This window comes from Otolemur garnettii, unplaced genomic scaffold (genome assembly GCF_000181295.1).
Source record: "Otolemur garnettii isolate 467f Iridium unplaced genomic scaffold, OtoGar3 scaffold00006, whole genome shotgun sequence".
Classification (NCBI taxonomy): domain Eukaryota; kingdom Metazoa; phylum Chordata; class Mammalia; order Primates; family Galagidae; genus Otolemur; species Otolemur garnettii.
The window spans coordinates 45541679-45560278 of NW_003852401.1; the positions used below are offsets into that span (position 1 = coordinate 45541679).

At 41.7% G+C, this 18600-nt stretch overlaps 1 protein-coding gene across 3 annotated transcripts in view; it reads right to left on the minus strand.

The window, feature by feature from the left end:
* The window catches only part of CUNH9orf3 (chromosome unknown C9orf3 homolog), a 384867-nt gene that overhangs the window by 84054 nt on the left and 282213 nt on the right, over nt 1-18600 (minus strand). The window lies entirely within an intron of this gene.

Here is an 18600-nt window from a genome sequence, read left to right on the forward strand (position 1 = left end):
CCCGCGCGCCGACTGTTTTATTGTTCTCTTTGCAAACATCTTTCTTCTCCCGCGGTCCAGCCTGCGTCCGCGCTCCCGCGCCCTCCCACGCGCTGACAGACCCCGGGCGCGCGCCCCTTACCTTTCCACCACCACCCCTCCCGAGCCTTCGGGTGCCCACGGAAGGGTTTCTCGGCTGCTAGAGGGACCGAAATGCTGTCTGCCCGCAAGCGAAAGGGGCTTGCGGGGAAGCGCCCCCACCCCGCGGCTAGTCTGAATTAGCTCCTCGGGTCAGAAGCCTGCGTCCCCATGGCTTTGCGGAGGGAAAGTAACTTTCCTAATGGAGTTTTCTCCAGGAATGGATTTTTAGACGCCATTAAGTAGACGTTTTTCAGTGGCCCCTCAGGACTCCGGGGCGGTGGCAGGTGACCTCCGCGGGGAGAAACCAGGAGCGCATAAAAACAGAGCCCCGCGCTGTGATGCGTCGCGGGAACCGCTACGCTCAGGCTAAGCGCTGCCAACGCCGCACTCGCCAGGCTGGTGTAGACACGCACCCCCAAATTGTGGCGGACCCCTTCCCGACTGGGTAGAATTTTTTTTAAAGTTCAATCTGTTTTCATAATTAGGGCGAAAGCTTCTACTTTATTTATAAAAGTGTGCGGTAACCCAAGTTTTCCATCAACCCCAAAAGGCTTTCTTCCCATCCGCATCAACGCTTGGCTGAACCAGATTGCTGGTGAGGGCTGGGGAGGAGAGTCGGGTTGTACTTGTGTTTGCTGATCTTGACCATCCCTTTAACTTTATCGCATTCTTTAAAGAAAATCTATCTTACCCTCTATTGCTACTCCATCCTTCTTTCAAGATCAAAGGTTTAGATCAAAGCCAAGATCAAACTCACTACTTTAAATAGAAGCAACTTTGCCATGGAGTATTTTACAGAGAAGCTTCTTAATGGAGACATCAGAGTGGCAAACTTTATTTTATCCCTTCAATCCATATTCATAACTGGACTACTTAAATTACATTGGTGATGCACATCTATTTCCAAAAAATGACAACAGGTCTACTCAGGTAGAAGATTCTTACTTTACATTTCCAGGAATACAAAGAAAAGTCTAACTCTAGAGAGTAATACAGATATGTTGACTATTTTGTGTTATTATTTGCTAAGTGCTATGAAATGCATAGTCATTTTGCTAAAGACTTTCATCATATTATCAAATCTTATATATAATGTACAACCCTCACATACAATTTTTCTACGGCAAAGGAAATGCATAAAGATAGTTAATGTTTCGGAAATTCTGAGCACACAAACACATAGGCAGGTAAATAAATTGTAAACAGTGAAGTGGATTATGCAGAACTGCTTAATTTTAAATGGAAAGAAAACTTCAAATATTCAAGCTTTCATGCTACTAATAACAGCTCCAGAATCAATAGAAATCTATTCTGGCAAGCACTTCTTTTTACCCACTAGGATTTTTTTTCCTTGGGAGTTCACTCTGTCCCTAGGAACTGTGATATAAACTGTTCAATATTGATGGACTAAAGCAGTGTTCTGCTTAAATGGACCTTTCTTGAGGGTACTCTTTGTTGACTTGTCAACAAGTTTTCAACATACAGTCTCAGACAAAACAAAATCCAAAGTAAATTCCAACAATCCAGTAACAAGAATAAAGATGATTACTGCAAATTAAATCTTACACAGACCTCTATGAATATGTGTTGAGAATGCTGCATCGTTAGTATCTGAAGGCTTTTTCCCCCTTTAAAATTTTCATCTGGCTGTAGTCTCAAACACATCTATATGCACGTGTGTGCACACACAATTGTTCTTAATTCTATAAAATCCAACAAGCCACTGGAAAGATCTTCAGAACTGAAACCTGGGAACCCTGTCTCATAGCCATTGACACAGTCCTTTTCTTCCTAAACACCTATCTCATGGCAAATCTGGCATAAGCTGAAAAAAGGAAACAGCTTACTGTCAACTCTGCTCTTCCAGTACTTGGTTGAGTAGGAAGCAAAAGCTGTGGTCCATTTTAATTGCCTCTTAATTTGTCTCCTGGCTTGTCCTCTTGCTCCATGTCCAGGCTCCACCGCACACAAGCCATGCTCCACAGAGAATCCAGAATGTTATTTTTTAATAGCTAATGCAAAGGGTATCACTTTGCTCCATTCAAAATGCCTTTCCTTCACTTCATTGCCTCGCTAGCTCCTACTTATTCTCTAGTCCTAAGCCTGAACAAAATTTTTCCATGGAGGGCTTTCCTCATTCCTCAGTCCAAATTATGTCACCCACTATTCTTTCTAATAGCATTTTTTTATTTCCTTTAGAATTTTCTACTCCAAATTGAGAGATTTCACTTTTTAGAGAAGTTTTAAGTTTAACAGAAAAACTGAGCAGACAACGCAGAGTTTCCATAATTTACCCTGTCCCCTCAGTTTCACCTATGATTAACATCTTGCATTATTGGCATGGCACATTTGTTACAAATAAGGAACCAATATTGATACATTATTGTAAATTAAAGTCCAGTTTACATTAGGGCTCATTCTTTGTGTTATATAGTTCTTATAGCCATTTTTATTAATCTATTGAATGTCTGCCTTCTCAACTGGACTTTACACTACAAGAAGAAAAAGATGCTGCCTCTTTTGTTCTCCATTTTCGTCCAGTCAACTAACAGTACTGCCTGGCACATAGTAGATGATTGATAAATATATCAAGTAAATAGAAAGATAAAAGAACTAATGAATGAATAGCACATCAAATTTCAAGGGGAGGAAGTCTTAAGATGAAGATCTTCCTAATTACTCCTGTCTGTTTCACCACTAAAATACTTTAATTTGTAAAGAGCCTAGAACTGTGCATTTTCAAAAAAGAGAGACCGTGGGATATGGTAGTTCTAAAATGACTTAAGAAATGCAAGTAGAAATGAGAAAGGTTCCCTCTTATAACAATTTTATAATTATAAAATTATGTTCCAATATAGTACTAGGAGATAAATTTAACCTAAATTGAAAGATTAACATGTTGCTTAATTCTGGGAAAATGTTAATACTTTTTGACTGTGTTCAGCTCAACTCAGATCTCCCTTTTTCATATGCTGGAGGAAGACCACTTTTAAAAATTGGACATTTTAAAAGTTAAAATTTAAGTTTTAAAATTTTGCCTTGGAGAATGTGGCAAAAACACTTTAAAGCTCACTTTTAAAAACAGTTGTTTTCTATTTCAATTATATCTTCTAAAATGTCTCACCTAGTAGAGATGGAAGTTTTCTCTACGAAACGTTCTTATCAAAGTGGTTTCTAATAGCTGAAGACAATTTCAGAGGCTGAAGGAAACACCATTGCTTTAAAATTACTTAACCTAGTGATTGGAGATTACTTTTGGAGGGAAAAGCTTTTTCGATTTTCTTCCTTTTCTTAGTTGAAGAGGAAATTACTCCTTTCACTGGAAAGAGAGTGATACCAACTGTTAATATGGGTGCCTGTTCTCTTCCTGCTTCTGCTTGTGAGTGAGACACAATACAGAGAAATGGACAGGAAAAGCAAGCCTTCCTAGCCAACTAGAAGGACTGCTGGGCAAACAAGCGGGGGCTCTTTAATGATCCCAAATAGCCTCAGATGGCAAATTACATTCCTCTGGGCACAGCAAAGGGAAAACCATCCACTATAATAAGCCAAAGACTTTTGAATACCCAACAAGGTAGATAGTTCCACAAACATCCACTGGTTTCAAAAGTGCTCTGTAGGAGTCTACATAGGTCTAAAAATAAAATCAAGGTTAAATTAAGTTGTAAAAATAACAAGAAAAGATTAGGGGCAAAGCTATCAAATGGTATGTTTTTAAATTTTTGTCTATTGTTTTTAAAGGCTACATTTTTTGGTTGATTTTAGAAAAACTACGTATAATTTATATTACTGCCCATTTTTTCTCCATATTACATGAATACCTAGTTTCTTTCTGAAGATTTGGGCACTGCCAAATGAGCCTCTTAGTGGAAGTCCTTATAAGCATACTGTTCAAAAGAGGAAATCAATCCCATGCTTGGCTTAGCTGACTGCTGAAGCTTATGGCTCTGCAGTGAATTGGCTAATAGAACTTCTTTCTCTCAGTAACCAAAACCCTGGTCTCATTGTTGCTCAAAAACTTTTACAGAGCTTGACTGAGGGAACAACATTTAAAATGCTCAGTTGTTTCATTTCTTGACTGCCTCTGAGAATCCGATGTTAGGTAACGTTGCTATTATCTCCTTAAGAAAAAAATATGCCTTCTGCGCCCACAGACCAGTTTTCAGGAGGTTCACAGATTCTCTTGATACCCAAACTCCTAGCCTGGATACTCTAAAATCTATTCTTGGAAGAAGCCAGACCACCATAAAGCTGGCCCTGGACTTTGTCTTCTGGGTACTCTATGAAAGTCCTCTTATCGCATTAAGTTCTGGTAAGAAGCCATCAACCTTTATTGAGGTGCATTATAAGAAACAGCCCCATAAAATCCATCACAATGTTTACCGGACAGATGGTTTTAGAGGGTTGTTTATGACATTAGATAGTAATTTTCTGTGAGGGCCCACAGGACAAATTTCTCCCTAGTAACAACATCAGGAATAGCTGGACTTAGGCAACTGGTTTATTTTTGCCTCATGGATATTACCATTTATCCCATTTCCCTCTTCTAGAGAGCTTAGAGCTCTGAGGCCCCTACTTTAGCCAGGTATAGGAACTTTAGGGTGTGCATATTGTATGCTAACTTACTTTCTGGCCCCATTTTATTTTGCTACCATTATTTTCACATTGCTTCATTTTTCTTATTTTATTCCTATCATGTTATATTTATCTGCTTTGGAAGCAACTTGAACTCCACTTTGGACAAGGGGGAGTATGAATAAGTAAAATATTCTAAGCTTTATGTTTTTATTTTTTTTACTTTTCTTTTCCTCTTTGGTAAGGAGAAAGGACGGGGATCTTTTTTTTTTTTTTTTTTTTGAGACGGAGCCTCAAGCTATCCCCCTGGGTAGAGTGCCATGGCATCACGCTCACAGCAACCTCCAACACCTGGGCTCAAGCGAGTCTCCTGCCTCAGCCTCCCAAGTAGCTGGGACTACAGGCACCCGCCACAACGCCTGGCCATTTTTCGGTTGCAGCCATCATTGTTTGTTTGGCGGGCCCGGGCTGGAGATTCGAACCCGCCACCTTAGGTGTATGTGGCTGGCGCCTTAGCCGCTTGAGCCACAGGTGCCGAGCCAAGGAGGGGGGGATCTTAAAAAAGATTTACGGTTCTAAAAATTTACAAGTTAGGGACATGTGATTATACTCTACTAACGAAAAGAATTGTTAAAAAATGAGACAAAAATAAACACAATACCATATAAACATCACACAGGGCTATTATAAAAACGTTAACCAAAGAAGTATTTTATCTCTTTGGATATCAAAACCAGAGAAACGGGCCTAGATTGCAGGCAGAAGAATGTAAGTCAGACATGCTACAGGCCATTCACTTAACACACACACTCTGAATGTCGACGGTAAAAGACAGCACTAGATTTTCTGATTAGTAAGACACCATCCTTGTCCTATGGACAAAGCCATGATACAGCATGGTATAAGCAGCACAAGGATGGCTTGTCTAGGTTTAAGTCATATTAGTTGCGTGACTTCTCTAAGCCTCCCTTTCTCACAGAGTTGTGAAGATCGAGTGACATATGTAATCTGCTTAGAATAGGAAGCAGTTGTTATTTCTTAAGTTCTAGACTATTAGAATGAAGAAGCAACACAGCATTACCAGAAGCTAGGGGAAAGTGACTTTAAGACAAAAGAAATGTGCTGAAGCATCCCATACAGCAGCCACCACAGAACCTTAGAAATGGTAGCGGGTGGCCAGTCTGCACAGAACTCAACAGTATACAAAGTGCTCCCGCATTCTCACTGTGCTGCTCGTGCCTCTTACAGTCTTAAACACACGGAAACTGAGTCTCAGGGAATTTCGGTCCCTTTAGCAGTTTCTATTTCCTGGTTCAAAATATAATACTTTGTCTACTCCAGCATGAGTGCTTAGGGAACATCTAGTGTGACTGTCTCACTGCAAAAAATTTGCTTATTATGCGATTAGATCAATACCAGATCAAAACAAAGCCTGGAAAATATAATCAGATACCATAAAAATCTATTGACTTATCTATACATTAATATATCCTGTTTAACACCTGTATGACAACAGTATTTTATGGGGCTCAACAGTCACGGACAGTATAACGTTAAAGAGTTACAAAATGATAGGGGGCAGTTAGGCCAGTTGTTCCCACCCTGACTGTTGATGAAAACCACGAGAGGGTTTTATCAATCCCAGAGCCCCTGTGACCACTCAGATTCACATCTCTGAGTGTGAGACCCAAGCATCAGTCTTGTTTAAAGCTCCCTCCCCACCTTGCAGATTCCAATGTGTAGCCAGCATTAAGAAGCGCTGGTTTAGATCACTTTAATGATGCCCTGTCTCTAATAGGTTACTATGAAAAAAATTCCAGAAGTTTGGGAGACATTTAAATTTCAAGGTCAACGCCACAGGATATAGCCACTTACAATGTGTTCAATTACAATAAATCTATTTGGGGAGATGGCACACACAAGGGCAGGACTGGCTGTCCAGATGATCTGAGTGGCATTTCTTGCAGCTTACACTTAGGTATAAACTACTGGGCAAGGTCAGTAAAGCGCGCTCTCGCACACGAACTAAATGAGAACTGAAGGATTTTGATGTTCCTCAAGAATAGATGGAATATTTGACTTTATAGAGTTTTTTTTTTCTGAAGTTAATACAATTCTAGATCCCGAGCCCAGGTCCTTGTCTTCAGGGAACCTGCTTTGAGTGCTGACCCGCCGTGCTGCAAACACGAAGGCGCTATTTCCAACTCATCACCTGCAGATGAAATTCTCATTATGCTGATGGCTGCCATCCATTCCTTGAAATACACATTTTCATTTGGAAGGCCACAGGCTAGAATTAGGGGACAGTGTGAACCAATGGAAAAGACTCTTTACTGTGTTTGAGAGGTCCTACTGTTCCATTCAGGAAACAACACACGCTGACTTCCTTGGTCCTGGGCACTGTGCTCTAGCCAGATAGGCTCCTTTCTTGAGAAAGCAAGCACACACACACATTGATGCCATGTGAAAATTATTCTGGCAAAGTACCTTTCAAAAGGCATTAATTACTAATTAATTGAAAACACAAATATATGTTGATATTTCACTAGCCAGAAAGCAAACACCCATGTCCAGGTATCTTCCCATTATTTCCTAAATGGGAGTGGGCGTTGGCGTCTGTGTGTGCATATGGACACATCACTGCTCCACAGTGCCTTTGAAGAAGGGAATGCGTGGGGAGTATGTGGCCCTGGCATGTCTATTTTTAAAAACCTTGGCACTCAGACTGGGTTGCCTGTTATCTGGCCTCCAAAAGGAATGCAATGAAGTCACAATTTGCAAACAAGAGGAATGGGCCTGAATCATCCTTCATCTATTAAGAGGTAAAATTACACACACACACACACACACACACACACACACACGCATGCGCACAGAGTAAGGAAAGTAAAATTCACTACATTTGGGGAGTGGAGTGGCTGCCTCAGATATAAATACTATGTGAGGGAAAACTCTTTCCCAAATGTTTGTTCACCAGACATTTAGCCCCATACAAGGAGGTGTTCCAGGAAAACAATGGGAAGGGCCAGAATTAATTGGCTGCTAATCTCTTTACTTTTCGTAGGATGTTTTCTCTAGCAGTGGATTAAATCAAGGTTTAATGCTACACAGGCCCAGCTGTGTCCATATTAGGAAAGCCCTAGCTCATGTCTCTCTCTCTGAAAAAAGGACCTGTCCTCCCTCCTGTGCCTGCTTTCACCCCCTGCATGTGTAGGTGGGAGAGTGGGAGCCGGGGAATGTGAACTTGATCCAGCATTGATCAGCCAAGCAGCAAACTCTCATTGTTCTTTAGATACCAAACATAACTTCTTTCTACTAGGGATAAACCCAGCCATTCTGTACATAACACAGCTTTTGTGCTCACCAGTATGATAGTTGGAAAAGAACCACAAAGAACATTAGAGCTTTAGTAGACTTATCATAAACACCTTCTAATACGCAGGATTTAAGAATCCAGCCAGTTCATTTACATTCCTATTAATGTTAGGTATGTTAGAATTTATTGAGTCTAACTATATTCAGGTCATTTCTGACTGCTTCTATAATAATGGATTTCAATTGACTGTGCAAATATTATGGTCTGTTTTATCTTTGCCTTCGATGTGAACATTCCTTATTTCACTGCCTTGTTCTCTGAGGTTCAAGGACATTGAAGTCATGCTAGTGTACAATCAAATATGCTGTTGCTATTTTTAAGAGCCATCCTCTGAATGTGGCTTAACTGGCTCAATATAAAGCCATGATGTAAGGGACATACATAGTGGACAATTCACACCTAGGTACCCTCCGTTCTTGCCACTGAGAGTCTATGTGGCCTTGGGCATGCATGTCACAGAACCTGAACCTATGAAATGGAGATAATCCTGTGTTGAGGATGAAATGAGATGGCATATACAGCAAGAGACACAGAGTAGACCAGTAAATGCTAATTTCCTTCCTCTTTCCCTTCTACTATTTTGAACCTAAGATAACTTTCAAAGGTATCCAATAACCGAGTTGTGACATCATAGTAAAAAGACTGACCTGGCAGACTTGATGCTCTTTGACAGAGCCTGCACAAATATGGCATATCTGAACCATTGCAAACAAGTACTGTCCCTCGAGATGGCAACTAGTGAACGTGAGAAAGCAAGTTTTCTTTCTTGGAGTCCTAATAGTAGCTACACGCATTTAAAACCAGTGTAATAATTAAGAATGTGGGCTCAGACAGATTTGGTTTTCAGTTTCCTCATCTATAAAATGGGTACAATAATAATTATGTCTATCTTAAAGAGCTGTGACTAGGAGAAGTAAATAGCTATTTCGGGTAATGCACCTAAGACATAGAGCCTTTGTTTTTCATTCTGGATGTTCTAAAGGTAAAACAGGATCTTCTAATATACTGGGGGCAAGAGGGGAGGGGAGGATTAAGTTTAAAAATACAATTCTAGAGAATCAGACAATCTACATATTCTTTGATTTACCCATCTGCAGCTTAATTGACTAGAAGCATGTATGCAAAACCCAAGCAGATGTTCCTCAATTAAAAAATCAATGGCAGTGTCTAGGAAACACAATTTGAGGAGGAACAACTGGAGACAATTCTGGAGCAATGACTTTGTAATAAATACGATCAAGAAGAGTCTTAAAGAGAAATATATCTTTCCTTGGCCGCGTGGAATATGAAAAGTAGACAGCATGCATAACTGAGGAAAAGGGGAGAGAAGAAAACGAAAATGAGAGAAAGCACTTAGAAAAAAGGCAAGAGAAGCTGCCTGACATGGGAGCTGACTTCTCTGGTCCCAGGGAAATGGACCCCCAGGATAAAGGAGTTATCTCCAGCCGAATCCCATTATCACTTGTTGCCCTGGAGTCTTAGTCCCAAATTCTGATATATTGACTTTGGCCTCCTTTCTATGCATTTTCATGCCAATAAAGTTGCTGAAATTAAAGAAGAATTGAATTGTGAAGCTTTTTGGCATAAATAATGTCATATTGTAAAGTCGGAGCTAATAACAACCAGGATGCCCTTAACACACTTAAGAAAAACCATCTGATATATGTATCCCTCAATGTGGTTTGAAATTTCCCTCGGCCTACAAAGGAAAATATTTTTAGCATGTAGCACACTTTGTAACAGACATATAAATGCACTGAAAATATAATTTTAGGAAAGCATCTGGGTTTGATCATTTCAACCCCAAATAGGTTCTACTTTCGCAATATAAAAAACACAGCAACATTTTGCTATAAAAAAAATGCAGCAATCACTGTAGCAATTTCTCATAAACATTATTACTGGTTATGTTTGTTTTTTTTTTAAGCAGAAAATATGCTAATGATTTAAATATAAAGCAACATAAAAAAAAAAAAAGAGATGCTTTTTCTGGAGCATTTGGTCCTAGAGCCTCCTCTCCTTCAAAAGGCAACCTGGAACCACTGGACTTTTACCCATGTTTGTTTAGACAACAGACACAAACAAATGTTTTATTTTTACATTTCAAAATGTATCTCAGAAATAATAGTTGTCACTGTCCAAGGAAAAACTGACCTGAGATGTTACTAATCTCCAGGAACCTCAAAACTAATCAGCCTAGCAAAAATTTTTTTTTGTTTTTGTTTCCTGGTCAAACAGGTTAATATCTGCGAATAATCAATTTGAACTAGAAGCAAATGCCTAGTCTTCAGTGGTCAGCCAGTATAAATGCTCTTGCAGATTGATTATTGTTAAGTTTTCTCCCAATAATCTCTTAAATAGCAATTTTCCAGTGGAAGAGAAAAGAAATGCACAAACCAGGTGTCTTGATCATATAAGTCTGTAAGACACCATATAAGATGAAGTGTGTACAAACTCTCCCAATACCAGTCCAAACTAAGGACAACCTTTACATAAGAGGGCAATTCAACAGATTCCAAGGACAGAGAGAAAGATGTTCAGACAAAAGAAAAAGAGATGACTAGTTACACCCAGAAGATAGGACTCAGAGTGTCCCTGGACACAGCATATAGTGCAGAAGGCTCAGAGAGGCTCGGGCCTCCACTCAGCTGCCTTCATTTCTGCGTCTCAGAGAAGGTAAGTGGCCTGCCCAATGCTACATAACTTAGTGGTGGTGGAGCTGACTCCAAACCCATATTTAATGTATTCATTGCCTTCTTCATCCAATATGGGATTGGCCATGCTAAACAAAACAGCATGATAAAATGCTCTGGAAAAAAATCAGTTTGAATATAATGTTACTGATCTTCTTCCTCCACCTAGCCTTCATTCCTGTTCATTAGCCCCAAAATAATGTTGCCTTGCATATTATGCATGAAATTGTTTGGAGCTCACTTACAGTGTGATGGTGGTGGTTCTGACCAAATAGGATCAGAAGCAGAAAATACAGGGGTCATGAAGGCCCTGGTGGAGGACCCACCTAGAAGGATGAGGCCTTCCACTGAGTGGTCTCAGCAGATCTAGTGTCAAGCACCAAGAAAGAACAGACAACACTCAGAGTCGCGTAACGAGAAGGCTACCCTTTACAAAGCAGATTTAGATGTGGGCAGTTTGACAACTATTGCCTGTTACCCTGACCCATGATACACTTGGTGACTGGCCACCACCTGGCCAGGCTCCATCACTCTCCTGCACGGGAAGAAAGGCTAGGGTGAAAGACTGGGACTCTAGTTAGATGTTTGCTTTTGAAAGCAAATAAGAGGATCTGAGAAACAGCCCTGAAATACTTTAGAAGGTACATAAGGACACTTTTTGTTTGACCATTTGTTTTTTCCCATTCGTTTGTTTTGGTGGCCTGGTATTTATTATCTAATTTAGTGTCCATCTCAAGGGAGGAATGGCTGTGTCTATCCAAAAGCAAAAACAGACTAATCGCTACACATACTCACAATCGCTCACACCCAAATTATACCAGCTCTTTGATACAAAAAAGCCCAGTATTTCCTATGCAAAATATTCAGTCCAGATACACAGGGCTATTGTTGAAAAATATCCAGTGAAAGAAGGGCATGTCTAACCATGACACATATTTAGGAAAAACTCTGAAAAGTGAGGTCCACATTCTGCACACCCATGAAAGAGCAGGAACGAACAGTCTCAAGAAAAAGGGCACTCGTTGATTAACTTAAAAAATCATCACCTCAGGGCTCTCTGCTGTGTTCCTTTATTGTCTATTTACAAGTCTTTGTAAAAACTAAGGCAAAGTTGGGACCCAGCTGAGTTGGCTTAAGAACAAGTCTGTGGAAAAATACAAAAATGCCTTAGTCTGATGAGCCTTAGCTCTGCTACTAACTAGAGCCATGAGATTGGGCCAATGACCTCAGCTTTCCTGGGGCTCAGCCCCCTATGTTCACTGTTCCAGAAGACTCATTCAAGTCATACAATATCAGAAAAAACTATGTTTACGATCAGTTCTTCTTAAAAAGCAGAACCATGAAGCAACACCTAAGAAATATTATTCCACGCAGATATTAAACATGCACCTGTTTGGTACCCCATAATGGCTTTACAAGGGAGAAAAGGAAAGTAAGTCCTGTGTGCTAAAAGTAGCCACGTCTTCCAAATGGCCTTCCTTGCCAGCAGGGTGTTCTAGCGGCAGTCACTGTGAGTGTTATGGAGGGCCACCATGGCAGCTGCTGACCCAGAGGCCCTGGACGCTGCTCTTAATTACCACCAGGATGTGCAATGATGCTGTGCAGTGTCAAGTAGGCAAGGAGTTGTGCGTGTGTGTGCACCTACACGTGCCACTGACTGAATGGCTGCTTCTTGGGGCTGTCCCCGTCAGATGTGGGAAGAGCATGATACAGAAGTAATCTGCTTCTGAGGGAGACTTTACCAGAGTAAGTCTTCAGCCTAATAAAGGAGAGAAGGGGGCGGTTCTTAAAAAGCAGAATCAGATCTTTTCCGACTGACAGAAGGTTTATATTCTGAAGCTGTTATCTCTGTCCTAATTATTTGAGTTTATATTACTCCTTTCTACAGAACTCTCTCTATAAAATAAAGCACCATTACAATGAAATCCTATTAAATGGCCCTGCTCATTATGAGGGATGCAATAGTCCTTCCTTAAGTAAATCTCTCTGGGCATTCATAATACTTAAAAGCCTGCAAAACAGGTAATGCCCATATGTCCAACTATTGCCCACCAAGATTTTACACCTTGAGGACAATCACACTGGCTTCTTGCACAATGAGCTAGCTAAGTTGTAACTGAAGTGGCAGCTGAGTCTCCTGCCTCCAAGCATGTTGTTTTCTTACAGGCTTAGCAGAACACAGCAAATGCAGGAAGTCAAACTTGATGGTTCCTCTCAGGTCTCAGGCTCTAGGGCAGGGACCTCCTGTGCACTTGGTGAACAATGGTTGGTTTGCAGATGCTCCCACAGACCATGAGCCCCTGGGCAGGGCCTGTGCCCCTTCAGCTTTGTATGCCCACTGTTTCCCACAATGCTTGGCATATTGCTTGAACAAATAAGCTAAACCACAAAGCCAAATATTTGGGTCACTCAGGAAGAGTATAAAATTGAAGGGTTCTAAGGGTTTAGATTGTTCTTAGAAAAGAAACTTCTTTTGATGGAATATATTCTAGAATATGACATAATTATAGATTATATCAACCAGTCCCAGCCCTACCTATGTAGATTTTTGACTCAGTAGGTGTGAGCAAGTTTGAGTTCTTTGGTTTTAGACAGCCTCCTAGACGATTCTCACGACCAGGTAGGTCTCCCTGAGGGCCTCTAACCCAAGGAGCTACTCTTCCAGCAAGAATGCAGACTTGTCTCTTCATCAAAACCCACACGTGCACAGCCACTCTAAACATTCTTTTCAAAGCCAAAGGCTTCTGCCTCCTTTTCTTTCTGGTTCAAAAGGTAGGACAGGTTTAGCCTTAGTCCATCAAGCAAATACAGATTTCTCTCTACAGTGTCCTACCCCAAATGTCTATATCCACCTGGACAAGTTCAGAATTTTTATTCTTTTTTTTTAAATCTGAGTTTCACTTTGTTGTCTTGGGTAGAGTGCTGTGGCGTCACAGGTCACAGTAACTTCAAATTCCTGGGCCGAAGCGATCCTCTTGCCTCTGCTTCCCAAGTAGCTGGGACCATAGGAGCTTAATACCACACCCCCGCTAGCTTTCCTATTTTTAGTAGACATGGGTCTCACTCTTGCTCAGGCTGGTCTCCAACTCCTAAGCTCAAGCAATCTACCCACCTTGGCCTCCCAGAATGCTAGGATTACAGCCGCAAGCCACCACACCCAGCCAGAATTATTATTCTTTTTAAAGGGAAAAGTTATCCAATGTTCTTTATCCCACCTGAGAAAGTCATCCTCCGATGCCTTCCCTTGAACTTGCTTTACAAATGCATGTCCAGTTTGGCTCCTGATGGACACAGGCCTTGGCCTTCCTGGTCAGCTTCCCACTGTTCTCTGCCATCATGAGCAGGATTTGGGCCATCATCTGTATCACATGGATTGGTGCTTGTTTCATGTGGCTCTACCCTTAACTCCTTTAAAGGCACCTACCTGTTAATGTAGAATAATGTTCCTTAGCTCACTGCATCTGCTCTCTGGACAGACACCATTGGCTATCTAGACATTTACTGGTATTTTTAAAAAGTACCCATGTAAATGAATAGCTTCTGAACATGAAAGTTCAAAATTGAAAACCAAGGAGCAAAAGTCCATCTAGCTGTTCCTGTCACTCCACTGGACTGCCTCAGTCCTGTGCGAAGGGAAAGGCATGGCCCCTGCCCACCCCCACCCCCACTCCCACCCCTGAGCTGCCCTTCTAGGAGCCTGTCATCTAAACTTGTCGCCCAAGTCCTGTCTCTCCTTCCACAAGCACCTCATGGCTCCTGGACCTTGTGGAAACTCTCTCGCATCACACTCAAGTCTCTGTGGGATCTGGCTGGGTCCTGCCTTACTTATCCATCCCCTTTGCAGTCCCACTCTCCACACAAAACAAGCATCAGTAAATGTATTCCTAACAAGGGAAACAGAATGGAAAAGATCACGACTCCAAATCACGATCAAAACACATTCTTCCAGTGTCTTTTGTCACTATTTATTCATTCTTCTATTATTTAGAAGCAGAATAGCCTTGGTCAGAGTGATTCAGGGCCCAGGACTTGGGAGGAGCCTGATAGTAAGAGGGAAGTCAAATGGGAGGGTTTCTACCCCACTCCCTTGCCAGTGAACCTGCCTGTATTTCCCTGGGACTGGGTACCACCCACTGAGCCTTTGGCAGGGTTATGACTCACTAGTTAATCAGCCTCCATCACTGAGACCGAATCGGCCTAATGTTGCTCAAACATGCACCCTGAACCTTCCCCAGCACACCTTGGTAGTGCTCCCGCTACCCGCAAAGGCCTTCCCTCCCATTTCCACCTGCCCCTCAAGACTGGCTTCAAATGGTACCTCCGCCCTCTCTGCTTCCACAGAAGGGAATGACCTCTTTCTTCTAAACTCTAAGAATCAGTTTTTCACTACCTATTGCTTTCTGCCTTAAGCTAGTTGTTTGTGTATTGATTTTTCCTAGTGAATTTTAAAGCCTCTGAGGGCAAAGCCTGTATTTCTCTTATGTTTGAATCATCTGCTAGTTCCTCAAAAAGAGTCGACGTATGGGTTAGATTCATGGGAAGAAGGGATGGAAGGCACTGAGCTGAGAGGTCTGATTCCTGGAAGAAGCTTCCTGTTGCAAATAGCATCCATCTGGTCTGGATGCCTGACAGTTCTACTGTGGAAGCCTAAGCTCTGACACTTAACAAAGGAAATCTTTGAGGGAGAGGAAACACTTTTCATTCTTGCTAGTCACTTGGAGTCTAGTCTTAGACTACTGTGAATGAGACTCAAATTCTTTCTGGCTATCAGGTTTTGAAAAGAGATAAAAGAAGGAAAGACATGGAGTTTTCATTGGGGAGCACCAAAGGAAAATGTGTCCTATTTCCTTGTGGTGCTTTGTGCTGTGAAGACGTTAATATGTTTGGATAGTGTCAAATCAGATGCCCTCCATGATATGCAACACCCAGCACAGGTCTTCAGACCCTTCCAGACTAGTAGTTAGTGGAACAGATACATTTGGACCAGAAAATGTACCTAAAGTATATTCATCCATAGGGGAATATGATACAGTGAGGTTGCCTTGAGTGATTTCTGCTGGCCATAAAGGGATTCAGACACGTGAAACTAGTCCGAGAGGTACCGAGAATAAACTTTGGTGTAACTGAAATTCATGTATTGTGAAGTCCTACTCCCCAGTACCTCAAAATGCGACTTTTTAGAGATAGGGTCTTGAAAAGGTGATTAAGGTAAATGAAGTCATACAGTTAGGCCCTAAACCAGTGGTTTTCCTTTTTTTTTTTGAGACAGAGTCTCACTCTGTTGCCCTGGGTACAGTGCAATGGTGTCACAGTTCACAGCAACCTTAAACTCTTGGGCTCAGGTGATCTTCTTGCTTCAGCTTCCCCCATAGCTGGGACTACAGGTGCCTGCCACAATGCCCAGCTAGTTTTTTTTATTTTTGTTAGAAACAGGGTCTCACTCTTGCTCGGGTTGTTCTGAAATTCTTGAGCTCGAGCAGTCCATCCACCTCAGCCTCCCAGAGTGGTAGAATGCAGTGAGCCACAGCACCAGTAATTTTCAACTCCTGTGCTAGGGCGCAGTGATGTGTCATGCGAGGATCTTAAGTGTGCCACAAAAAATTTTAAAGATCATTAATTAAATTACTTGTGAAAGAAGTTCAAAGCACAGTAAGTATTTTCTTTTTTTTACTCTTTTTTTCCTTAAATGTGCCGTGGAAGTTTAACTAGAGGTTCAAGTGTGCAGTGAGCTAAAAAAGGTTGAAAAACACCACCTTAAACCAAAATAACTGGTATGCTTACAAAAAGAGGAAGTGTGAGCCAGGCATGGTGGCACACGCCTGTAGTCTCAGTTCCTTGGGAGTCTGAGGCAAGTGGATCACTTGAGCTCAGAAGTTTGAGGTCGGTATGAGCTGTGATGCCACGGCACTCTACTGAGGGTGACAAAAAAAGACTCTGTCTCAAAAAAATAAAAAAAAGAAATGAGGACAGAGACATGTGTGTACAAAGGAAAGACCATGTGAAAAGGAAACACAAGGTGAGGACACAGTGAAAAGGCAGCCACCTTCAAGCCAAGGAGAGAGGAGTCAGGAGAATCCAAACCTGCCTACACCTTGACCTTGGACTTTTAGCCTCCAGAACCATAAGGAATAAATCTCTGTTGTTTGAGCCACCCCATCCGTGATACTCAGTGAAGGCAGCCCTAGAAAACTCCTATAGGTACTAAGCCCCAGATGCCAAAAATGAAGGAAATTAAAATAAAAGAACTTAATAAACTGTCTCCCTATGTCTTGTGACTCTGCTGGGCAGTACCGCAGTTTGAAAAGCTGGTGGAGAGGGTCAGGCACGTCGATGAACAGAAAGTGACAGACCGTGATGACTCATAGACATTTTGGGTGCTGCCCCAAGTAAGGCCATAGGACCTATCCAATGTATCTTTAAGGATCTTTGACAAAGTTACTTAGAAAATTTGAGTTGAACTACAGGCAAAATTGACAGCAAAATTATTAGGTGCTCAAAAAGTGTACCGCATTATTATCGATATAAAAGAACCAAAGATCACCTAGTACATATAATTTGAAAAATACATTTTCTCTAGAATTTCCAAAATAACCGGTTTTCTTCACCTTTAAATGCAGAATTCTTACAGATACCACTGAGATGGAGTATCCTAATGGGCTTTTAAAGTTATGTAGATAATATTACATAATATGTGACTAATAGACACCTACAAGTTATTCCCCTCAGAAACCAGCTTGTTTTCTCCATGCTAAAAGGCACATTGTGCCTACAATGACCTAAAGCCTCTTGCACTATATCTTATCAAGTTTTTTCAATTTTGTGACTATGGCATTTTCCTTACATGATTTAAGTCTTCTATCATTTGCTTGTGTGGCCTTTGGCAACTTGCAGGTGTTTGCTCGGAAAGAAGTGGCATGTTCCTCAAATGACAAAATAACCTGCTGTTGTAAAAATTCTGAGATTCAAGAGCAAGGTTGGGAACCCAAGTTGATTTCTGCCTATTTCTGGGACACATTACGCAGCCAGCCTATTACCCATCTTCTCTTTCCTCCTTGCTGCTACCTTTGCTGATGGTTTTGCCAGTTAATGGCTGCCAACCACATCCCCAAAGAGGAGACTGAGGCACTAATAAGGCTGTGAGGTTCATCTGAGGCAGTGTGCCTAAGTTCATAGCTCAGGAAACAGGTCTCCTGGGAGTAGAGACTGAGAGCTGATGCACAACTACTCACTAGTTCATGCCCTCTGAGTGCCTGCTGCGAACCCAGCACTCCCACCCTCTACCTGTGGATGTGATCATCTGTGCTGCCATCAAGGATTGAACGGTGTTGACAGATTAGCCAGCTTCATCTTTACCCACATGTTTGACAAAAATACAGTGGGTTTTAATCATATCTATTCTGTGGGTGATTTTAAGGTATTATGTGCTCAGATTTCAATGCAACTAATAGCTTTAAAGCATCTCTGTTCACAGAAATATACTCAAGCCACCTGTGTCATTTAAAATCTTTTAGTTGCTACATTTAAAAAGTAGGAAATATGCCAGGCCTTGTGACTCGTGTCTGTATTCTTAGCACTCTGGGAGGCTAAGGCAGGTGGATTGCTTGAGCTCAGTTGTTCGAGATGAGCCTGAGCAAGAGGAAGACCCTGCCTCTACTCAAAATAGAAAAACTAGCCGGGCATTGTGGTGGGCACCTGTGGTCCCAGCTAATTGGGGAGGCTGTGGCAAGAGGATCACCTTAAGAGTTTAAGGTTGGCTCGGCGCCTGTGGCTCAACTGGCTAAGGCGCCAGCCACGTACACCTAAGGTGGCGGGTTCGAATCCCCAGCCCGGACCCGC